Below are 25,899 nucleotides of genomic sequence, written 5' to 3' on the forward strand. Positions count from 1 at the left end.
CTCTGTGACACTCGGTGAGGCCTCTGCCTTCCCTTCACTCTGTGGTGTGCCCCCTAAGAGGGTCCCAGGCCAAAAAACTAGGGCTCACTTCTTTGACTTCTCAGGTGGCTGGGTACCACGTAGTGGGCTAGTACCAGTTCCTGGCCCACCATTTTTATGTGTGTTGTCTTATGAGGCCCTAAGAATAACCCATGATATAGGCACCCCCACCCCAGCCTGCAGCCTTCTGGTCCAGCCTGTGGAAACACATGGTTTTACAGATGAGAAAACTGAGGCTTAGAGAGGTCAAGAAATGTGCACAAGCTCCTGCAGCTAAATTCAAACTCAAGTCTGTCCAACTCCTACTACCACACTACACAACAGTCCTTCTGACCACAGCCTGTCACAAATGAGTCCAAACAACAAATGCAGGGGGTCTAGCAGTGAAGCTTGATCCTTCTCTTCTGGCATTGCCTTGAGGGAATTTCCACTGCCTCCGGTTCCCCCCACTATGAGCAAGGTCTCCTCAGAGGCAAGGGTGTGAGTGTCCAGACCCCTGACTGCCAATCTACATAAGCCCAGGTGTCCGGACTGCCGGCCCCCCTGGTAGTGCTTGGAAAGCAGGCTCTGTGAAGGCCTTCCAGAAATATGGGGCCTTGGCAGCCTCCGAGGCTCATCAGAAACACAGGAAATCCTTCCCTGGAGCACCTGTGTGGGGACAGCACAGCCCTGGGACAGCTGCCACACCCAGCGACTCCAGGGAGACAACACAGAGCTCAGATGGAGGCTTGTGGCCCGAAGCCACAGGATCCTCTTGCCCGAGTTTCAAAGCCAGACCTTGCCTGCCACAGGCCACCCAGACAGCCTCCTTCTGAGGCAGGAATCCCTTTCAAGTGGCTCCTGCTAACATCCCTTTTCTGTTTAAAAAGTTCCAAAGAGGGGAATCCCTGGATTATGGACTTCAAAAAAAGGGGAGGAGTGGGGTCTGGTGAGGGGAAAGCCACATACCAGGGAGGGAAAACATTACGAAAGGCTGATCACCCATCCCAAGTGGAGCGGGAACCCAGGTCTGCTCTCAAGGAAGGACAGAGGCAGCAGGGCTTATAATTCAGGTGTTAGAGAGGCAATAAGAATTCCCTGCAAAAAGAATGTTAAAGAGAGGCTAGGTTATTACTCTCCTGAGTACACATCACAGAGCCATGGTGAAATCCATTCACAGGTATGTCAGTAGGAAAGGCTGTTGAGAGGTGCTGGGCCCCCTGTCCCCTGGACCACAGAGCAGGGAGCCCACCCCAGCCCACGTCCCTCCATGCAGCCGCTCACTCATGCGTGGGATTGGGATCTGGGCTGTGCCTTCAGCATGAGACACCCTCCTCCCTCTCACTTGAGACACTTCTCAGGTGGCTGGGTACCACGTAGTGGGCTAGTACCAGTTCCTGGCCCACCATTTTTATGTGTGTTGTCTTATGAGGCCCTAAGAATAACCCATGATATAGGCACCCCCACCCCTCCTGAGTGAGAAGGCTCCTCCTTCTCACTCAGCAGCCTGGTGGCCATCTCCTCTGTGGATACTCATCCCTGGTGCCCAGTCACTCAGCAGAGTGGACCAGGCCTGGCCCTGGCCTTTGTCACAGGCAGCATTTGCTTCCTGGCTCTTACCTATGCCACTGTGTTGATCAGCTGTCCCCTGAGAAAGTCAAGGGCTCCACATCTCATCCCTTCTACCTAGGGGGTGTGGGTAAGGTTTTGGTGTCAGGGAGATGTGGGGAGAATGGAGAGAGGCTGCAGCAGGTCCTTTTGGATGTGGAGGAGGTGGTGAGGAAAGGCATATGGGCAAAGGACTAATGCAGGAGTCAGGCAAGAGAGAGGGTGTTCAGAGGTAGCTGGGATTCCCTCTTCCTTTCTACCATGCTTTAGGGTCATGAGGGACAGAGCCAGGAGGCTCGGGAAATGGTGGGTGGTCCCTAGAAGATGGGAACCCTGCAGCTCGGCAGGAGGTCCACACAGGACACCCATGGAGCAGCCACATGGGCACACATGTGTGTAAATGGGTCACATGGAACCCAGGACCTACTGGTACAGGTTCTAAGGCCTCTTCCCTTATGAATTACATTCCGACACTAAGTTTCATTTGCAAACATTGCAAGATTTTAACTGTGCAGCAGAAACTACAACGTTATGTGACTATCAGTATTTTTATTTTTTTTGTTTAATCTTTACTGTATTTTTTTCCATTACCATTTAGACTCCTTATACCCTCTTTCCCCCAGCCATCAGTATTTTTAAATGCAAGAGGTTTTGGTAGCCAGGTGAGATGCTGGTTGCACAGTAAGATCTAATTAGGAAGAAAGAAAAAGGTAATACACTTCAGGTATGGGAATGGGGAGGCTGGGAGGACCAGGAGACCATGAGCCTGCCCCGTGACAAAACCCACAAATGCTGTGGCCAAAAGCAGCCACGGCCTTCGCCATTGCACCAGTGTAGGGGAACCAGCCCTCAGAGAGGTCATGGTGTCCCTTGAAGGGGGAGGTGACAGTTTACATTTGCTCCTGCTCACAGACTCCAGTGACACTCATTTCAGAGGATGTGAGGTGAAGCAGCAGAGGAGCTGGCCTGAGGAACTGGCCAGACGGGATTAGGGAAACTCTGGGGATGGCAAGGGGAGTTTAGAAACATGTGACCCAGGAATGAGTCACCTTAGGCAGATGGGCTCATTGGACAGAGGGCTCTTTCTTTCACCATCCCGGCATCTGGAACACTGCTTTCAAAACACAGGTCGGACCCTGCTACCCAAGGAGTCTTATCGAGACATTATTAGAAAGGATTAGTGTCGTGTTTCAAGTGGCAGGTCCTGACACAGGGAGCAAGGAAAACAAATATGCAGGGAGGGAGCAGCTTTTAGTTCCAAACCCACACAAGAGAGGTTCTGAGCCCTGCACCCAAACGCAGCTGTGACATGGGACATGTTAACCAGGAAGACATTTCTATGCCAGGGGTGGGCAGTGGAGGGAAGACCACCAGGGCCTGATTGGTGATCTGAGGTCTCTCCTTACATTGTTCAGTTCTAGGGTTGTCATTGTGGTTGATGGCATTATTAGTAATATTAGCAGCAACATTTACTTGATGCTTACTACATACTCTGCACTGTCTCATTCAATACTCAAAGCAAGTCCTAGGACATAGGTACTATTATGCTCCCATTTTAGAGATAAGAAAGTGGAGGTACAAAAGATGAAGTAACTGGCCCAAGGTCACCCAGCTTGTGAGTGATGGACATCTGCCACTCATATTACAGAGCCCAGTTTGCTTCTCTTTGTTTCCACTTATCCTGTGGAACACAGTGGAAGAACACAGAAATGCTGGAAAAGACCACCTCCTCCTCTTCTCTCCTGGATATAATCCAATTATGTCCTGTGATATGGGGAAAACAGCCAGTGGGGAGCCCAGAGACCAGGGTCATCCATGAATGGTGTCACCTTTAGCAAGTGACTGCACCTCTTTCACTGTGTGGTTCTCTACCTTTAAATGACAGAGGTGGGTGGGAAGACCTGCCCAGTCCCTAAATTCCAAGCACCTGTGAAGATACAGGGCTGTCTGTCTCCCTAGCCATCTGGCCCCCAGAGCACCACCAGGGACCACTGGTCTCCTTCAAACGTTTGGTAGGTGGGCCCCTTGCCTCAAACAAGGATCAGACAATAGGGAGGCTGTGTGTTTATCTCAAAGAGTGTGCTCAGTTTGTGGTACTTTTGTCTTTCAGTTTAGCGTGGCATTTACATCAAATATCAGGGGATGGAAGAGATCCTAAACCTGACCCTAAATGTGCAGTAGGTCCCATCTCTGTGTTTCCCACAGCCATGTAGTTTTAGTGCACGTGCTGCCTAAGCGAGGACAGCGCGGTCTTGATTTTGGCCTGGTGGGACATCGCAGCTCACCATCCACGGGGGAATGCACTTGGGTCAGTGCTCTTCCTACTGGGGTGGCCATAGGCAGCAAAGTCCATCTTAATGAGGCTAAGGCAATACCTTGTGATGAGGACATCACGGAAAATAAGCCAGCACTACCTGAATGCTCACAGGTCTTTTCCATAGCCATCTGAATTCCTCTGTGGCTAGGAAAAGCCAGTGTTCAGACTGAACCTTTGGGATCAGGGCAGTAGAAGAAATAAGCAGATGGTGCCTACCCCACACCCTTTATCACTTTCTAATTCGGACTCAGAGTCTGTTAGGGTAGAGCAGAAAGGAGCCTTGAAATCAGACCTGGGTTCAAATCCTGACCCTGCCATTCCTTACTTGTGAGATCTTGGTTTATGTTAGCTAATCTCACTCAACTCCGTGTCCTCCATAAATAAGAATGACACCTCCTCACACAGCTACTGCAAGGATGAAAGGAAATGAAACGGAGAACACAAGTCAGGGAAAAACGGAGTCTTCAGGACGTCAGCAAAGGCAGACAGGTATGGGCTGCCAAGGGCGGCACCCAGAGCGCACACGCCCACAGATGCTGCCTCCGCCTCCGTCTCCAGGCCCCCTAAGCACCGTCTTCAACCCCTGCCACTCTCCAGAGGCCTGTGCCTCAAACCATGTCTTCAAAAATGACTTCATCTGGTCTCATCCCCTGACCTGTTCCACCTCCTCCTCTCTGCTCCTGGGCGGGGCTGAAGGCCCCACAGCCTTGGCCTGCCCCTCCCTCTCCTTTACCTGGTCTCCAAGCCAAGGCCTCCTACACATCCTGCTTCCACATTGTCAGTCTCCTCCGTCCCCCACGCATACCCGCTGCCGCTGCCCCAGTTCAGGCCCGGCATCTCTCCCGGGCTATCACAACAGTTGCCTGCCTAACTGGTTCTCCTGCCAAAGGCTTTTTAACTTCTGCTCGCGCTGCTAGAGGGACCTTCCTGAAGCATGTGCTGGACCATAGTAATCCTTTCCTCTAAAATCCCCCCGGGCTCCCTGCTCACAGGACCCAGTGCAAAGTTCAGAGCAGAGATTCAGGGTGTAGACCCTGGTTTTGAACCCCATTTCCACCTGCTCTTCCCACCCACTCCCATCAGGCACTGTCCCCCTTCCCCTGCATGTGACTTGCCCTCGCTTAGAGCTCGGTGCCTTGGGCTCACACCACCAGGGACCTGACTCAAGTCCTTGTAGCTGTGCGACATTTGCTTCACTGCCTGAGCCTTGGTTTCCTTCACTGTAAGACAAGATCAAGATCTCCATCTCCTGCACGGGGTTATTGTAAAGATGAAATGAGGGGGCACGTGAGAAAGGTGTTGTATGTTGAGTGGCATGTAAGTGGTAGCTGCTGTTATAGAAGGTTACCGTAAATACAGGGGGGCAAATGTAGGTTTACAGTTATTCTCATGTCATTACTATTTATTAGCTATTGTATCGTTACTTGTAGTTCTGTCTTTTTCCATCTGAACAACTATAAACCTACTTCGCACAGCCTGTATTATGCGACCTCTCAAGTTGGAAGGCCCTTTCCTTTACCCGTGGAAATCAAATTTGTCTCTCAAGCCTTCACTCAAATATCAGAAATAATCATTTCTTCAGAGTGGTCCTTATTTAATTCTGCTTTATAGTTTGAAAGTTTTCACATCTTATCTGCCTTCCCTGCTAGTGTGGTCAGGAACTGCGCCTACTAATACCTACCCTTCCCCCTGGCAGAATGCCTTGCATCTAGTTAGGTTTTTGATACATTGAACTGAATTTCTCTAAGAGGTCACAGAGCCGGGGGCGGGACACACTGAGTACTGAAAGTGTGCACGTGGGGAGTGGACAAACCAGCGGATCCTCAGGAATCCCTTCCTCACATCTCTCCTAGACCCTCTTAGCTATAAGCTCTGAGTCTGCGTTCTTATGCTGAGTTCAGAACAAGAACACCTGAAACCTTGCATTCATTCATTCAACAGGTGCTTACTGAACGTGACACAGCAGTTCTAGGTGCTGCTGAGACAGTAAGGAGTAAAAGTTCCTTCTCTCACAATGTCTGCAATGAACTTGTCCCATGGAAAATGATCTTTTTAATTCTTGGAAACTATTTCCACTGAACTCCATTATAAATGCCTGGCTGCACCATCATTCCAGTGGGTGGTGAGTCAAAATTTGCCTTCAATTTCAACAACAGTGCTAACTAACTAGTCTCACTAGGATGGAGAGAGGACCACAGAGTGTGGGAAAGTGTCATCCTTCTGAGTCTAGAGTGTGTCTGCTGACCCGGAGTGCCAGGGTGATGGATCCTGAGTTGTTTAGTCGCTGCGTAGAGGACCCCTGAAACGTTTTGTTTTCAGAACCTTAACTCATTTTGTAGACCTTCTGCAAACTATGAATAAACAGGAAGATCTACACCTGGGGACCCCAAGGAGCAGAAGACAGGCTGTGATAAGGGGTGTAGAGCGCATTGAATGGCTGGAGCTGCAGGTTGGCTAGCTGGCCAGTGTCTGCTGAGCGCTACACTTCTCCCAAACACCCTCACTCGTTCTTTCTTGCCTAGAAGGCCCTCCTGCTGCCCTGACCTCGTTTCTAGCCAGACTTCCAAGCCCAGCTCAGCCCTTCCGACCACTCCAGCAGGTGGAAGTTTCACATTTTATCTCCTGACACCTGTCAGCACCAGGGTAGCTGCATAGCCCACTCTAGTCACTCCCACGGGTCTCCCCTGTCCCTCTCATTTCCCATCATCTCTGATTCAGGAGCACTGATTACTATCTTTCTCTCCCTACTTCATAGGGAAAGTGAGAATATTTGTAAAATGCTCTGAGTTCTTTAGAGTTGAGGGCATAATTAATGCCCAGGGCTGACACCACATGCACAGCCATCAGAGAAGTAACACAGCGGCACAAGAGGATGACATGTGTTCTTATTGACTTTCAGGGAAGTATACAAAAATAAATGACTAAATAAAAAACCTCAGAGACCCTCACAGCGGGAGGTGGGTGCTGCCTTGTTAAGATACCTTTGTTTCTAAGGACCAGAAGGTGATCCAACGCACATCTCTCTGCTCTCCCCAACTCCCCACCCACTTCAAAGCCTTACAGAACAATGCTGTCTACTGATCTGGTGGTCTGAGAGGACCTCTGCCACTAATGAGAATAGTGTACAGGGGCAAAATATCTTTGCCAGCCAATCAGTTAACCCGGATACACTGAGTATCTCCTCTGGGTGAGGAAGGCCTGGAGACTGATCTCATTAACCCAGACCTATGCTATACCTTTTTTTGTTAGGAGGCAGCAGTCGTATCTTCAGCAGAGTTAAACAAGCCTTATCCAAAGACCTGGACCAAGGGCTGGGTACTGAGTCAGACTTCCTCTTCCACAGGGCCTGCTCCTGTGCCAGCTGGTTAGGGCCCCCCTCCAGGGACACAGAGCAGCAGGGCATGTATCCAGGCTGGCTGGAGTTCTCTGGCCATTGAGTCACCAACAGGCTCTACCAGGGCTGAGCTCTGAGGTTGCAAGAAGCTGTGCCAAGCTAACTGACACAGATTGAGGCATCAAGGTGACTGTGAAAGGGACTACGCTTGACATTCCCAGAGTCCCCAAGGAAAGAAGGGGTGAGAAGTGTATTAAGACAAGGCCAGGGTAAAGTGGTAGACACAATGGCTCCATCTACAAGGCCCAGTCCCCGTGGTGAAACCAGCTGAGCAGAGACCTGGCTACCAGGAAATTTAGGAATCAAATGCCAACTCTGAAAGAGTCCACTGGATGTTACAAGCCCTTTCCCCTCCACATGGAGACCCACTGACCCGATCTCAGCTTCCCCTGGCCTCGTGGGCCCCAGAATTACCATCCTCTGGGCCAAGGGTCAGCAGGGGCTTTGCCTGTGTGGAGCTCAGATTGGCAGACTTAGCTTCTCAGCAAAACCAACCAAGCCAGGCCAACCCCTCAGCTCTGTCAAGGCATATGTAAACATCACTTCCTGCAAGTGGCTTGGAAGTAGGCTATGAGCGGGGAGGAGGTGAAAAAATAAGCAATCCTTGACCTCTGCCCCACTTCCTCCACGTGAATAGCTTGGTGATGACAAACTCACCCGTTTCCACCATGCTACTTAGGTCAGCCCCAGAGCCACCCTCCAGAAGGCACTGTGAAGTTTGGGATTTGGGCCAAGATAAATACCCATGTGACTTGGCAGAATTTCGATCAATGTGGCATCAGCCTGGGGTGTGGTGCCGGCAGAGGGGACAGTGTTGTACCAATATTGATCACCACTGTCAGGCTTCCATTGTGCTGCGTTTTCAGGGATGGCCACATAATACCCCATGGGGAACTCATTTGACCCAATAAGGGACACTGATTGAGAAGCAGGGTTCAAAGAGAGGAGACAAATTTCCAGAAAGACAGATTTACAGAGTTGAGGGGAAAACACCATGAAGTTCTTACATCCCCAAAATTTCTCAACCCATATCACACTGCAGATTGGGACAATGTCCATGTTGTTTTCTCTGGGCCCTGAAAGTGAGGGGCAGCAGCAGGAGGAGAGAGTGGGTGAGAAAGGGCCTGAGTGACAAGTGCAGGTAGCAGCTCCTGAAGCTGGCCGGGATGAGTGGGCAGGAGGCACCCCGGCTGAGCTCTTTTCCCTGGGAGACCCTGACCAGCCTGCCTGTAGCCCAGAGGTTCTCACTGCTGGCACTGCCTCCTAGGGGCATCTGCAGACTGGGGGTGGGTAGTAGTTTTTGATGGTCACAGTGAGTTGGGGGTACTCCTGGTATTTAGTGGGTAAGAGCTGGGATGCCAAATTGCTGTAATACACAGGACTTTGTCCTGCAAGAAATGCTAACAGTGCACTCTGTCAAAAAATCCCGAACCCCAACAGGGAAAGTCCCTTCAACCATAGGTCATTCAACCTCCAAATGAATGGGCAGAAGCACCCAAAACTCAGGGGAAATGGAACAAGCTGGCAGTCACACGAACAGACAGGGCCGCTCATTAGAGCCTTGCAGATGGTCTCGGGGAAGCTTGCAGAGTAACTGTGGTGATCAGCCCACCCTCAGTGACTGGGGTGCTCCCTTTGTCATTCAGTAATTCCCTCTTTTCTCATGTTCATCTGTCTGTCTCTATATTAACCCAAAGTATTTGGGTTGCACAATTCAAAGCCTACCTACAAAGTAATGAGACTGACAAGCCACAAACAAACCCACTCGCAGTGTTTTGTAGCCATGGGGCTCCAGAGAGACTCCCAGGAGTCTCAGGAGGGAGAGTACTGGCAGGAGAGGTATTTCATTGAACTCTCCCTTGGTCCACTGCCCTATTTTAGGGCCCCTGACGGATTTCCCTTGGAGTAATATGAGTTCTAGCCACATGTAGCAAAGCTGTTTATAAATGCCCCCAAAGCACTTAGTTGTATGGGAAGAGTCTCGCTTGCTGAGATAAACCCGTAAGGAAGAAGGGATGCCTGTCCCCACAGTTTTGAGGCAGAGAGCATCACATACCTTGTAGTGGTATCTTAAAAACGCAAAGCATTTTAAAGACAGAAGAAAAACCTGGGGAAAACACCATGGCTCTTCAAGGGAAAATGGGAATAGGATCTCCCCCCAAAACCCGGCTGCTGCCCTCTGCCCCTACTTACCTCTTTGACTTTTGTGGGGGCACAGTGTAGAGATGAGAAGTAAAGGGCCAGAAAGAGCAGGAAAAAGAGGACATTTTCTACCAGTACTGTTCAGCTCTAGCAAGAACAGGAGGACGGCATAAAGAATGTGGGCAGAAGCCCCGCACATTTAAGGGCCAGGTAGGAGTGCAGTGAGAAAAAGAGTCTTTGGTTATTAATATTCAGTGTATTGTTGAAGAATTTTCTAGAAAAATGAGATTCATCTCAATGAAAGTGATGTAGGAACCAAAATCAGCTGATAAAATGGTACAGTACTTTGGAGGGCAATTTGGTGGTTTCTGGCAAAACTAAGCATAGTCTTACCATATGGTTCTGCAACTGAGCTCCTTGGTTTTATCCAAATGATTGAAAACTCATGTTTACACAAAAACGTGCACACTGCCCTGGATGATGTGGCTCAGTGGATCGAGCACTGGCCTGTGAACCAAAGGGTCACTAGTTCGATTCCCAGTCAGGGCACATGCCTGGGTTGTGGGCTAGGTTCCCAGTACCAGGTGCATGAGAAGCAACCACACATTGATGTTTCTCTCCCCTTCTTTCTGCCTCCCTTCCCCTGTGTCTAAAAATAATAAATAAAATCTTTTAAACTAAAAAAAACCTGCACACAAATGTTGATAGCAGCTTTAGTCATAAGTGCCCAAACTTGGAAGTAACCAAGACTTCCTTCAGTAGGTGATGAATAAACTGTGGTACATCCATGCAATGGAGTACTATGCATCAATGAAATGAGCTATCAAGACATTAAAAGACATGGAGAAGCCTTAAATGCATACTACTAAGTGAAAGAAGCCAATCAGAAAAATCTATGGACTAAGACTATATGATTTCAATTTTATGGCATTCTTCAAAAGACAAAACTATGGAGACAGTAAAAAGATTAGTGGTTGCCAGAGGGTTGGAAAAAGGGAAGGAAGAGGAATTAAATAAGGGTAACATGGGGTGGGGGGTGTTGGGGCAGTGAGACTCTTCTGTAGGACACTACAGTGGTGGATACAGGTCATTGCACATTTGTCAAAACTCATAAAGTGGAGTTCTGGCCAAGATGGAGGCATAGGTAGAAACCCTTTGCTTCCTCACACAGCCAAAAGGAGGACAACAACCAATCTAAAATCAACGAACAACCAAAAGTGCCAGAAAATCAAACTGCATGGAACCGCAACAACCAAGGAATTAAAGAAAAAGTCAAGCAGAACAACCAGACCCATAAGGCAGAGGGCTGACTCAGAAAAACCATGGTGATGCAGCAGCCCAGGAGGGCAGGGCTGGGTGCTGAGCTCAGTGGGCTACGTGGGAGGGACTGACTTAATAAGGGGAAACTGACACTTAGAGCTGACTGAGGGCTATGGCTGGGGTTGCCAGGGTGGGATTTACTCCCAGACTCACATGAGAGTTTGTTGAAAAGTGCACTAGAGATGAGCAGGCAAGCCTCACTGTTCCCTCTCTGGCCCTACCCCCACAGGCAGTGCAGCAAGGAGGGTTGCCCTGCCTGGGTGAATACCTAAGGCCCTGCCCCCTTACAACCTATCAGCTGCATCAAGACAAAGAAATATGGCCCAAATGAAAGAACAGTGTAAGGCCTCAGAAAGAGAGCTAAGTGGTGAAAAGACTGCCAACCTATCTGATGGAGAATTTAAAGCCCTGGTAATCAAAATGCTTACAGATCTAATTGAGCTTGGTCAAAAAATGAAAAAAAAACAAACAGATGAAGGATACTCAAAAGGAAATAAAGCAAAATATTCAGAGAATCAACAGTGACAGGAAGGAAACCAGGACTTAAACCAATAATTTGGAGCAAAAGAAAGAAATAAACATTCATCCAGAAGAAAAGGGAGAAACCAGAATTCAAAAAAATGAAGAGAGAATTAGAAACCTCTGGGACAACTTGAAACGTTCCAATATCTGAATTATAGGGGTTCCAGAAGGAGAAAGAACAACAGCAAGAAATTGAAAACTTATTTGAACAAAAAATGAAGGAAAACTTCCTCAATCTGGCAAAAGAAATAGACTTCCAGGAAGTCCAGGAAGCCCAGAGAGTCCCAAGGAAGTTGGACCCAAAGAGGAACACACCAAGGCTCATCATCATTAAGTTACTCAAGATCAAAGATAAAGAGAAAATCCTAAAAGAAGCAAGGGGGAAAGAGAGAGTTATCTACAAAAGGGTGCCCATTAGACTACCAGCTGATTTCTCAAAAGAAATCTTGCAGGCAAGAAGGGGCTGGAAAGAAGTATTTGAAGTCATGAAAGGCAAGGACCTACATCCAAGATTGCTCTATGCAGCAAAGCTTTCATTTAGAATGGAAGGGCAGATAAAGTGTTTCCCAGATAGGGTCAAGCTAAAGGAGTTCATCACCACCAAGCCCTTATTATATGAAATGTTAGAGGGACTTATCTAAGAAAAAGAAGATAAAAAATATGAACAGTAAATTAACAACAAGTTCACAACTATCAACAAATGAACCTAAAAGAAAAGAAAAACAACCAAAACAAAAACTAAGCAAACAACCAGAACAGGAACAGAATCAGAGAAATGACCATCACACGGGGGATTTTAGTGGGAAGGGGGAAAGGAGAATTGGGGGGAAACAGTACAGGGAAGAAAAAGCATAATTAGTAGGCATAAAATAGATGGGGAGAGATAAAAATGGTATAGGAAACAGAGGGCTCAAAGAACTTACATGTACAACCCATGGACATGAACTAAAGGGGGGCAGGGAATGCTGGAGGGTTGGGGGGTGCAGGGTGGAGGAGGGATAAAGGGGAGAAAATTAGAAAAACTATAATAGCATAATCAATAAAATATTTTTAAAAACTCATAAAATGCACAATACAAAGAATAAACCCTAATGTAAACTAGGGGCCTTAGTTATATTTAACGTTAGTTAAAAAAAAACACATGAACTTTAGTCAATAATAATGCACCAGTAATGGCCCAGCAACTGTTGCAAATGCACCACACTGAGGCAAGATGTAAATAATGAGGGAAACTGGGTGGGGTGGGGTAAGGAAGTATATGGGAACTCTGTACTTTCCACTAAATTTTACTATAAACCTGAAACTTCTAAAAAAAAGTCTTTTAAAAAAAAACCCAGCTGATAATAATTACAACACTGTGAAGCCATATAATTTTCTCCACATTCTGAATTGTCTAGTCTTACTGTTCCCCTAAGATAAAGTACCATGTCCTTCTCCTACGAAAGCCAAGCTGGCATGAACAGCTTGGGTTGGACTTTTCTGGAAGTACAGAGGAGACACTGGGCAGCTTTTCGGAGTCCCGTGGCTCTGGGCCCCGTCAGCTTGGCAGAATGTAAAGAAGGACATCAGAGCTCACTTTCCGGCCAGCCCTTGCCGTCACTGGGAATTCCAGCCAGGTGAAAACTTAGAGGGTGAGAAGCACACTTATTTCTCCCTTGCTGTGAAATGTGCTGTAGGGCTGTGCTCACTGAACATCGACAGGGGCTTCTGGGAGGAGCAATGACCAGCTTTAGTTGTATATCTTTCACCTCCCTCTCAAACAGGGAGCTCGTCAAATGAGAGAAAGCAGAGGAGAATCACAGGCCAGGGAGAAGGCAGGGGAGGGGACTAGAAGGGAGGAAGGAGAAAAATAATGGGTGAAGGGTCTTCAAGAGAAGTCTTCCAACAGAGAGGCTGACAGACATAGCCAGAAATCTAAACAGCCTTTGAAGCAACCAAGGAAATCCAGTATCCCATTTCAGGGCAACTGGCCTTGCTTCGGTGGTCTCCAATGTAAAAGAGGTGACGTTTCCTAGGCATGCTGTCTCTCAGCTAAGGACTAGTCAATATGGTTTTCAGTCTGGTGCCAGCTGATGTCAGCTGTGAGACTGAGGGAGCGGAACATAAGAGTTGCTAGAAAGATGGTTTCATCCAGTGTCTTGACCTCCCAGCTGCATCTAAGAATGGGCTCCCAAGTAGGTGTCCAGCATTTTGTTATTGAAACAAAATGAAGCTACAGTTACAGAGAAAATTTTCCACCCTCCTCTCCCTCTCTTTCCTTATGCTTCAGGCAGGAAATGAACAAGACAGCACTGGGGGCCTTTTAAACATCCTGCATCATCTTACTATGAAAACTATGAGCAAGGTACTGATGTGAGCGGCCCATGCCCCATTCCCAGCACTGTTGCAACCTGACATTTTATGGTATGTTTATTTGTTAGTTTATTTTCTGCCTTCTTGGGATCACGTGGAGGTGGGAGAGAGATGGTGTTTCTTGGTTTGCTGTATTCTCGGTGCCCAGACAGGGCCTGGCGCATAGACAGCTCTCAACTATACTTGCTAAAAGAATTCAGTTCCTTTTCAAGCCAAACCTGTCAGACAGTTCCACAGAGATGTCTGGAGAGTGTGGACCAAAGAAGCTAACATGTGAATGCCTATTTGAGCATGAAAACTTTATAAGGACTTTGTGGAATCTAAGGTCTTTCATTCTGGAATAAGACACCATGAAAACATGTCTGTGGTGACAGTTCTCCAAGAAATAATGCAGGCACTATCGTGTGTGTGTGTGTGTAGATCATCCAAGTCATTGTAGATGTTTTTTCTGAACTGGTGACATCAAACAGAGACATGAATAAAATTAGGAATCTAGTCCTGCAAATATCTGGAGGAAGGGCATCCGTAGCTAAAGAAACAGTAAGTACAAAGGTCCTGTGGTGGGAGTGAACTTAGTCTGTTCAAGGAAGAACAAGAAGGCTGGTGTGGCTGGAGAACAGTGGTGGGAAGTGAGGCTGGAGAGACACTAAGGCTGACATCTCTCATGGGGAGTGCTAGGAGTCTGAAGTTTATTCCAAGCTGAGCAGCTACCAGAAGGTTGTGAGCAGAGGAGGAACAGCATATGATACATGTGTCAGAAGGGATCGCTCAGGGGACTGAGAACAGAAGAGGCCTTACCAGAGGCAAAACTGGACACTGGAGAGTGAAGAGGAGACTACTGCAGAAGTCCAGGTGAAAGATGAGGGGTAGCGGGGAAGGACATGATAAGTGGTTGGATGTGGAATGCAGTCAGAACTGAAGACTTACTGAACTTGGGAGGACTGAACACGGGACATACACTTGGGTTTTGTTCCTTCAGGGACTCTTCTCTTTACTCTGTCTTTATCTCCACAATTCCCCTGCCTTCTTCGCCTAGGCCTTCTTCAACTCTCAAGTCCAGTTCAAACATCAATGTCTTCAATAACCTTTCCTGACCTCCCCACCTCTCTCAAAAAAGTAAAAAGCAAACAATTGAATAAATACACAAGAATACAGGCCTAGAGAAACCCATTAGCATGCTGAATGCCCACAAGAGTCAAATCCTCACAAGTCAGTCTTATCTTGGTCCTGAGGTTCTTAAGCTTCTCTAAAGATCCCACCCGGGGAATAATACAATCCCACCCAGGGTTTGCCCCCTACCCCTGAGATCCTCTGGATGCTACAAGCTAAAATGAAGGTCCTGCCCTGGGTGATCTCCAGTAGGCCCTAAGAATCTCAGTGGAAAGTAACCCCAGGCTTACCTGGGAGACACATTTGACATCCAGGGTAAGATGGCCTTTAGATGGTGATGGTTGTGCCCAGGGCTTTCTGGACCCCTCTGCTACTGCCTGTGGCTGGACTAACGTATTCAGGCTTAGAAGTGAAGGGTCAAGGGAAGAGCCAGCAAGGGGCAAAGCGAACAGACTCTGTGCTGACCTGTGACCAGAACCTGTGCAAGCTGCAAACACACAGACCTAGAGGCTATTCTCTGCTCTGGGTTCCTCTGCCCTAAATGTTCGGCCTTTGCAGCAACCTCTTATACCCCTGAGGGGAAAACAGCCCAGCTCTCTACTTTGCTTCATTTCCCCCACGGTGCCTGTGGGAGAGAACTGAACAGATGGTGGCCCCCACTGAGGAGGGTATAATGACACTGAGATGGCTACTCAGCTGTAGCACTCAACATGCTATCCATCCTCTTGGGAAATGGGCCCTTCCCTCTAAGACAGGCAGGAGGCAGTGTCCCTTCTGACCAGGAGGCAGCCAGGACACTCCTGCTAGTAATTAACAATGTCACCACAGAGCTTCATCACCCAGCATTAACTGTGGTTTTTTGCTTCCTACTTTGAGGCAGGCAAATACCCATGTCCAAGTGATGACAGGACATACCAGTCCACACCCTCAAAGGCTCCTTGTATTGCTGGGATGCTAATCTTGCCTAACAGGACTCCACAGTACTTCTGTGACTATGGTATCAGGTTTATGGGACACCTTTTAAAAATTAGAGCAGTGTGTTGAAAGGGCATGAAAAGTAAGTAACATAAGTGGGACCATCTTCAGCTAATTCCTTGAAAACACATCTTTTTCTCATTCTTAAGAAAAAGTGCCCTACCATTAAATATACTGCACATGTATCACCACCTCCACACCAAGCCCACAGCAGACATTGCTAATTGATCACAGCACCACCCCCAGTGACACAGATGCAGCCTTAAATTCTTCTAAACAGCCACTTCCAAGTGATCACAGTTGGCCTACAAAGTGAAATTATTTCTTCCACTTCTGCTCATAAAATATCTGTTGCTATGTCCATGATGATTTGGAAATGAGGTGGGGGAGGAGGAGGAGGAGAAGGAGGAAGAGAATAGAGAAGTAAAGAGAGACTTTGGGGGTAAATTATTTGTTGATAAATCAATAAAAATGTATTTGCCAAGCATTAAACATCAAGTTTGTGCAAGGCACTGCAGAATAGGAGCAAGAAAAAGAAAAAGCCCATGAAGCAGGGAAGGAACCTCTGGATGAAACACATGCTCACACTCTCACACACAATTACTGTCAATGGAGCGAGAGGTTGTCCAGGAGCACTGCTGGTATGACTGCAAAATCAAAGTGAGGTGATTCTTCCCCCCCACCCCCAGCAGAAGGGAGGTAGAACCTAGGATATCAATAGCTATTCCTACCGATTTCTCCGCCCCCTCATGGCAAAAGGTTTTTATATAAACAAAGACCTAGATTTTCAGAAAATTTCTGCCTGTGTTGTCTCTGAAAATAGATAGCTGTTTATCAGGTGATAAACAGCCCGGGTAAAAAGAGTGACTGAAGTACTTATGACAAAGGCTACAGTGGAGAAAACCAAGAACAGCACATTGGTAGGTAATTCAGAACAACCCAGATATTTTCAGTGCTTTCTATTGGGAGCCTAAATATGCCTTTTCACAAAAGTAAATGACTTTATCTTCAAGGCCAAATAGTGAGGCCATTCGCCCACTTTTGCTTTGCTCTGCAGTGGAGTCAGATGACAGCACAGCCCCCAGAGGGCATTTCTGGCTGAGTCAGAACCAGACTCTGGGGCTGTGGAATCCTCAGGGGTAAAGACCACTGCACACAGGAGGGGTTGCACTTTGCAACCTGACCCTCTCTCCCTATCACAAAGGCAGCTGCTACCTGTCTTGCTCACTGGTATATTCTCCATTTTCTGGCATAACAAACATACCCACACTCCTGGGGGTCACTTCTTAAGGCTGGGGGAAGGCCGGGAATGCAGATAAACTGTCTGGCTGCAGGGCAGGCTTGTGGGAGCTCTCTGCAGAGGGAGCTGCCTCTCAGACAGACTGACTCCATCCTTGGCCTGTGAACAGAACCCTCTCCCTGCCTTGGGTGGTTCCTCTCAGGGGAGAGGGGAAGACAGCCTGAAAGCGCTGTTCCCTGATTAGTAGGTGGAGCCCATCTATGAGTGATTAAGCACATTTATTTTCTTTACTGCTGGGAAACAGCAGGCTCTTTTTACCAGTCTTTTCCTTGTGATCACTCACCAGCTCCTTGCAATTTTGGTTCCTTGGGTTCTGAGGTGCAAGCTGAAAAGATGAAGAAATTTTGTCCCAGTGGGACTGTTCTGTTCCAAAAGGTTAAGCCCTTCTTCTTTTTCCTCCTGCTGAATGCTACAACTAAAGAGCATCAATCAGAGGAAGAAATGTCTGATACTGGGTCACTAGAGATTAGGTGACCCAAGTGAAAATTAAGGAAGCCAGTGGGCAGTGTGGAGAAGCCCTTGGAAAAGACAGGCAGGCCCTATGCTCTGAGAACAACGGAATTTTTATAAGGAGCTACTATCTGTGTGTTTGTTTAAATCTCAGGAGATAGTTTTGTTTCCTGGCTCCCTAAAAGATCAGCGTTTTCTCCCCCAGAGGCCAACAGGATGGGTTTTAACATAACTACCAAGTAGGCAACTTGGGGGCTTGGGGGGTGCGCTGCAGTGGAGGCCATCTGCTGTAAGCAAACCAGAGATGTGAATGATTAGGATTTACAAACAAATTAAGGAGAGGCTGTTCTAAAAAGGATTATCAAGTAGGGTCCTTTAATTAATACATTGATTTTTTAAAACCCACATTTTTACAATTGCTCATTCATTGCAAAAGAGGTCCATCCCACTGGCTGTTTTGTGTGTTAGTGACAGTTTGCCAATGCGTACGGCTCCTTTACCTTTACCTAGGGGTGGGACCCACACTCTCAGACCTGAGGATCCAGATATTAAACTATCTAGTCAGAGGTGCAAAGCCCATGAAAACTGCTGCCCGCTGAAGGAAGAAAGTTCCCAGTGCAGGTGAAACAATACATGCTATTTTTATTCTCATCAGCTATTCTGTAAAGTCGATGGAAGTGCCTATGATTTTTGTGGGCATGTCATTGCTGAAGGGGGTGAAGAGTCTGAAAGTAAGCCAGCTATTAGCAAATGTGCTAACACAGATTCTATCTTTAGTTGGACTTTGAAGAACTAAATGTGTTAAAATAAAATGTTAAAGACTCTACCATCCCCCACTATTATTTGGGAGAAACTTCAACTGAGGAGGTGTAGGAATGGGGTGAGGAGGACGTGAAGCCCGTGCCTTGGCAGAGGGCCTCAGAGACTAGAGGTCCCAAGTGCTGTGGCTTTCAGGCATAAACGGGAGAGATCATCTTTTAAAACAACACCTTTAAAAAAAAAACACCTTTAAAAATGTATGGTAGAAATGCAAATAGACCTCCATTAATGAATTTATTAGAGGCTCTCTGGTCACAACAAAAAATGTCAGGTAGCACAGCTCATGTGATTAAGCATTCTGAACATCTGAACTCTTGACTAAAAGAGAGAAAAATGACCTCTCCCATACTTGTTTCTTCACGATACTTCACAGCACTGGAAAGTAATAAAATTCTTTTTTAGCCAGCATGACACTTACCTGCATGGCAATTACTCTCAATATAGTAAATATTTAGGGGAGTGGCTGTCTGAAAATCTGATTGTATTTAGCCTAATGCCTGCTGCTAAGTGGCACTGTCACACTCGAGTGACTCCAGACACCTCAGCACCCAGGACCTTCCATGACTGATGCAGAGAAGAAGAGTAATGGGAATGCTAGCTCAGCAGGCAAGGATCCCAGGTTCAAATCCTTATTCTGATGGCTGTGGGAGCTTGGGTGAGTTACTTTACATTTTTGTGCCTCAGTTTCTTCATCTGCAAAATCATATCTCATAGGATTTGGGTTAAAGGAGTTTCACAACATACAAAGCACTTGAAGAAATTACCATGTCCAGGCACTGTTCTAAGTGGTGGCCATTATCTCCTCAAAGAGTGCCTTGCCCTGCCACACCAAAAACGCTCCTCTAAAGCCCAAGGTGCCCACTGTATATCTCATCATATTGTAAAAACAACTGTGTCTGCTTCTGCTACAATCCATAAATACTTCAGAGGCAAGGGATAAGAGCTAGGTTATGGCCCTCTGCATTAATATCACCAAAGCTAGCAGAGAATCCAAATAATCTTTATTTAAAATAACCTCAATGAACAAATAAATAGCACCTCTCACTTTGAGCTGATAAACCTTATTTTGTTATTCATCCCTTTGGCTCTATAAAATACAGCATTAAGTGAATAAAGCAGCTACCTTAGGTGAATTAAGAACCAAGTTACAATGGGCTGAGTTCACAAAAATCACAGCCGCTGTTCGATCACTTGGGCATAGTCTAGATGGGATGACAGTGGAGACACTGCAAATGTCTCTGTTATTACTGCTCAAGGAAAAAGGTCCTGCCTTTTATTTGAAATCAGAAAAATCCAATTTGGTTGAAAATCTTGTTTAGTTTAGTTTTCCTTTTCCATACTAGGGAAAGAGATACTTCACAAGAAAATAAGCTCACATCACACTTAGTTTTCCTAAGCATAAATCTCTAACTTTTAAGGTACTTACTGGGGCATAACCAATTCATGTACCAAAGCCTTTTACAACCTATGGAAAGTTCAAGATAAGGACTTATTTAAATGATGGCCTCAGTCAGAGGTCCCTCTCTCTGATCCTAACAGAGCAGTCTTCCAGGAACTTGGAGTAATGCTTTTTGTGTTTTTTTCCCTCTCCACAAGGGAAGTTAAAATAGAGCACAGTTTTTTTGTAACTAAGTCAGGAAGAAAACTACTCACTGGAACTTCTCATTCACAAGTAGTAATGGAAGTTCTGCAATGATTACAGGTACCCTGTGGGGATGAGAGTTTACTGGTGACAACTTTCAGGCACTGAGAGACCTTGAAATAGCTTCTGAATCACTAAAATGATAAAGTTACATAACAATCTTTAATATGTATGCACCTAACAACAAAACATCGCAATCCATAAGGCAAAAGTTACTCAAAATGCAAGGAGAAGAAGATAAATCCATGATCATAGTTGGAGACTTCAACACCCCTCTATCAGAAATGATCAGGTTCAACAGGCAGAAAATCAGTAAGGACATATCTGAACTCAACAACACCTTCCACCAACTGGGTATAATTGACATCTTTAGACTGCTTCATCCAAAAATGGCAGAATACACATTCTTCTCAAGCTCACATAAACACTCATCAAAAGAGACCACATTTGGGAGCTATAAAACATACCCTAACACATTTAAAAGACTAGGAATCCTTCAATGTCTGCTCTCAGGCCACAAAGGAACTAAATACTGAAGATTAGGCAACACACTTCTAAATAACACATGGGTTGAAGAAGAAATCTCAGAAATCAAAAAATATTTTGAACTAAATAAAAATGGACATACAACTCATCCAAATGTGTGGGATGCTGTGAGAGCAGTGCTTAGAGGCAAATTTATAACACTTAATAAACATATTAGAAAAGAAGAACTAACATTAATAATTTAAATTTTCACCTTAGAAAAAGTTTCAAAAAGAAAAGCAAATTAAATCCAAAGTACGAAGACTATGATAAAGTTATAATACTTGTTTTAGTTTCTGTCTTATTCTACTTTAAAAATCTAAAAATTAGTCATCCATGTGGGGCAGCATTCCTCAAACTTTTCCATTAAAACTCCTGCAATGGCAGAGAGAAGGAACTCATACCCATGCCTTTAGAGACCAAGGGCACAGTCTGAAACAAAGGAAAAAACATCTTAATTTATTTGAGGTTAATTTATTACAAAGTTTATTTTGATATTTCAAACTTCCATTCTATTCACTCACATATCCAAGTATGTTTTAATATAGAAAACAATGTTCTGACTCACCAGCTAGGTTCCTTCTATGTTTCTTAATTATTCCTCATGCAGGGAGATGTGTAGGTTAGATCTGTGGTTCCAGATATGCCACAGTGTACTTCCACAGTGCTCCCATTTGAGAAGGGGACATGAAAATATACAGTCTCCATTAACTAGAATGTTACATGGCAGACTGTAGGTCTGCCTCATGACCCCCAAATCCTGCAAAGCACAAAGTTCCAGAAAGAACAGGAGAGCGGAGCAGGTTCACCATGCCTTTCAGTATAGTAAGACCCAATGCCCATCAGTCTCAGACCAAGCTGAGGATGAGGTAACACATCCTTTTTCCCCAGGGATTAAAACATGGTAAATAATCCTTCCTTCTCTCCTCCACCACGTAAATGTTCATTTCCTCCATCACCACAAGTGTTTCTTCCTCCCACGTGTCCTAGGTGGGAGGGAAATGAAGTCCTGCCATGAGAGGGAGAAGCAAATTATATTCACTTTAATACACTGTCTGCTTTCCTAGTTCTCAATATTTTCTGCCCCAGCTTCCTGGGGCAGTGCCACATTCCCAGCCCAAAAGAATGGTTTGATACAGGGTGAGCCTTCTATTAATGGAACAGTACAAAAATTCCACAAACAGATCTGGTACTCCTAAGAATGTATCAAGTGGCAAAAGTGGGATTTGAAATCAGTGAGTAGAGAATAAATTATTCAGCAAATGGTGTTAGAGTAGCTGGATCATTATTTAACAATAGGCGAGTTAGATTCTCATCTCACACCTTACACCAAAATACCTTCCCAAGGAACTGAAATTTAAACCCCAAAGTAACAACATAAAGGTACAAGAGAAAATGAGAGATCAAGCAGTCATTGAAATGCCTTCCCACCCTAAGACTAAGTATTATGCAAAACTAGAAATCATAAAGGAATAAGGAACAGATTTTAAGTCCTTAAAAGTAAAAAAACCAAACAACCATAGTTTTGTAAATCCAAACATAACACATACAAGTTTAAAAGGCAAAGTGAAGAAAATATTTTCAATATTATCTTTTTAAACACTGCTTACAAATCAATAAGAAAACAACCTACCCAAAATATGGTCTAAGGACAGAAATAGCTATTTTAGAAGCAAATAAATTAAAATATTCAAACATGAAAAATTATTAAATCATACCAAACTTTTGTCTTACCCAAAGAAATACAGATTAAAATGATAAGATACCATTTGCCAACATAATTAGAAAGGTCTAGAAAATAGGCAAGTTTGCTGATAAATAGGCATTCATACATGGGTGGTAGAAGTATCCATGTGCACAGCTGCTCTGAGAGGGCACATTGTCAAAACATGCCAGTAGGTGAAAAAGTGTGTGCCTTTCACCTAGTTAATCCATTTCTGGGGATAGTCTATAGAAGATCATTGAAAGATGCTACCAATAATTTAGCTGGAAGAATTTTCATTTCAGGTTTGAATATTTCAAAGCTTGAAACAACGTACATCTCAGTCAATAAGGGATGAATAAATAAACAATAATGGTTAAATAATAGAATGTGTCATAGTCATTAAAAAGTAATAGGTTAATAAGGTATATTTATATTTTTGCCACAGAAATGTTTTCCCTATATACTGTAAGTGAAAGGCAGATTTGGAAACATAAGCTACCAAATGGCATTTTTGAAGGAAAAACATGAACATACAAATATCTGTGTCCGTACACAGAATGATCTGGCAGGATACCTCCTACCTGCTGGTTAAACCTACTAAGAGGATGTCTCTGGTGAGTCTGATTTGGGGGTGTTTTTTAGATTTTTTGGTTCGTAGATTCTGATTTCTATTTCTTTTGGAAAAAGAACAAGCAGGGTGTGACTGAGGCTGGTAGAGAAGGTGTGTATCCCACATGGCCTGCCTGGGTCGGTGGCGACCAGAGGGTGTGCATGCTCTGGGAGCACTAAGTGGCCTGCACAGGGGCCGGCATGATGAGTGTGCTTGTTTTGTGTTTTGGTCGGGGCAGGGGGACGGTTGACGGGGTTCAGAGACAGTCCCAATCCAGAAGGATTCCCTGTCAGGGTGATGTCTGAGTTTATGTCACCTTCCTAAAAAATGCTCAGGCCCCAGGCTTGCTTTCTTCATTCTAGTTCAGGGACCTATGATTCATCCCCTGCAACCCTAATTATAACACCCAAGGTCTGCTATGTGCAAAAAACATCTGTCATTGTTTCAATTGGCTGGCAGGGGGTGGGGATAGCAGGCACTGGCCCAATGACATGCTCCTCCAATGCGAAAATAATGACCCAGGAGCCATCCCAAGGTGGGAAGTGCTGAAGCCCGGAGTTTCGATCTGAGCTTGTGCCAAAGGAGGTGAACAGTTTATGTCTCTCCACAGTTCGTGCGCCAGTTCCTCAGAGCCACTGCCATGCTGAAAATTACAGGTCTTAAGCTGCTGCTGCTTCTTTTTAAATTTTATTTATTTATCTATTTTTAAATTTATTGAGGTGACATTGGTTAATACAATTATATAGGTTTCAGGTGCACAATTCTATAATACATCATCTGGATATTGTATTGTATGTCCACCACCCCAAGCCAAGTCTCCTTCCACCCCCAATTATTCCACCTTTACTCTCCTCTACCTCCTCCCATCCTCCGTAAGCTGTTTCTTTCAACCAAGAAAAGTATTCTAAGTTTGTGTTTTCCCAGTTGGTTGCCAAGGCCTGTGGAGGGAGGGAGCTGAGTGTGTATTGTAAACCTCTCATTTATCAGCTTTGGCTGCTTTTGTGTCACCACATTAGGTGTACCATTTAGCCAGTTAATCTCCTGTACCCCTTGGAAGTACATTAATTACACAGAGAATGCCTCAGACCTGGCAAGAAGTGACGAAAGAGGAGGCAAGGTACATCTACCCTCTAAGTGCCCAGGAGAATTGTTTACTGACTGACCTCATTCCAACTCAGATCATAGGCCCCAAGGAACTCAAGCTGAAGAGATGGCCTTTTTGTAACAATCCAATAATTTGACCTAGAAGTATTAATCTTAAAAACAAAACAAAAAATAAACAATGAGCTAACAATAAGAATCTCCCCGGCAGGCCTGGGTCCTCTTATTTCCAAATGCTATCATAGCATCTAATGGACACAACAGCATATTCAGAGGTTTTAATATACTTAAGGAACCAACAGGAAGATACTTAGCAGCTTCTGCTAGAAATTACAATGTCATGCATCATTCAAATCAGAAATAGCATTACTAGGACAACTTTGGCACATGCAATTATGCAAATAAACTAGTTATTTGCCCTGGCTTCTGGGAACACTATTAAATATAAAACTCTCACTTAAATTTGGTTTAATGATTAAAAAGTTTTTTCCCCAAATAATATCATTGCCAAGGGAAACAGACTTAAAAGAATATTTTATTTTGGGTGCCTAGGTGCTTACTTTGTTTCATATTTGGTAAAGTCTCATTAACTGGGGCTGAAGATACAAAAGAAAAACTTTAATAGGAGGTCATTTGTAAATCTGTGCTAAATACTTAGAAATCTGAATTGAATAGATTGTGAGGAAAATAATGACCAAGCATGACTCAAGAGCTAGAAAACTTGAACAGATCACCAAAAAGCGACCAGACTCAGAAGCAATTTCTTTCAAGCCTTCACAGAACCATTGACTTCTATGGTACTTAATTATTCTAGAGCATAGAACAGATGAAATGTTTTTAAAATTTATAGCTGACATAATGTTTATATCAAAACCTAAAAAAGAAAATGAGACTCCAAAGGCTTTAGAACAGATCAGATCTAGCAGTACATACAGAGAATAATACCACATAGCTACAAAGCATTCATTCCAAGAATTTAAGAATGGCTTTAACATAATTGAGTCAATATAAATCCTTAAACATTTGGAGAAAAAAAGAGACAACTTGTATTTCCTCCTCTGTGTTAAAAAACAAAACAAAGCAAAATGCCAATTTTTAGTAAGTTATGGAGAAAAATATGTTTCACTAACATAATAAGTTTATATGCATATATACACATTGTAAATACAAACTCACATACATACATAACTACAAAGTCATCCTAATAGTTAACTGTTAAATATCACAAACATGATAAGTCAAGAAAAATACAAGTATATCTGCTGCCTTTTAAACACTGCTGTTCTTAAAGTAAAAGAGATAAAAATAATAAGCAAACACTATAAGAAAAATTAATAAAAGTATTAAAAGGGAGGAGGCAAAGTTATTATTATTCAGGATTGCATGATCATATAACTGTGAAACTGAAGAGAACCAATGGAAGGACTATTAGAATTAACAAACCCATTACAAAATAAATATTATCTTGCTTCGTAAAACCTCTCAGAAAGGCTTTTGAATACCAGCAGTAACCAATGAGAACAGAGCGTGGGAGGAAGGTCTCGCCCACTGGAACGGGGGCTCCGTGATGGGCCCTTTTTCGTTCTCAGCGGATTCCCTCGCAGCCATGAGCAGTCACATCACAGAGCAGGTGCTCAGTCAATATTTGCAGAATATATGAATGAACAAATTCACAATAAGGGCAAAAACATAAGATAATAGAACCAAACTGAAATTCCATAAACAGATACAAGTAGCTATAAGAATTTAGCATATGATAAAAACAGAATTTCAAACCACAGTAGGTAGGGTAGATTATTCCACAAATAGCAATTGAGACTACTAACTGGTTGACTATTTTAAAAAAGTGAAATATGAGTTGTACCTCACATCATACACTGAATATGTTATAGATAGAATAGTTCCACATAATGTATGAGACCAGTAAAGATTCAGAAGAAAAAAATAAGTAAATATTTGCCTTATCTTAGCATAGGGAAGGTTTTCGTA

General features: G+C 44.6%; 1 protein-coding gene across 2 annotated transcripts in view; it reads right to left on the bottom strand.

Annotated features, from left to right (window-relative positions):
* The window catches only part of TGFA (transforming growth factor alpha), a 138,268-nt gene that overhangs the window by 67,851 nt on the left and 44,518 nt on the right, over nucleotides 1-25,899 (bottom strand). The gene's annotated exons all lie outside the window — the stretch shown is intronic.

Source organism: Phyllostomus hastatus, unplaced genomic scaffold, assembly GCF_019186645.2.
Source record: "Phyllostomus hastatus isolate PE091 unplaced genomic scaffold, TTU_PhHast_1.1 phas_scaffold_78, whole genome shotgun sequence".
Classification (NCBI taxonomy): Eukaryota; Metazoa; Chordata; class Mammalia; order Chiroptera; family Phyllostomidae; genus Phyllostomus; species Phyllostomus hastatus.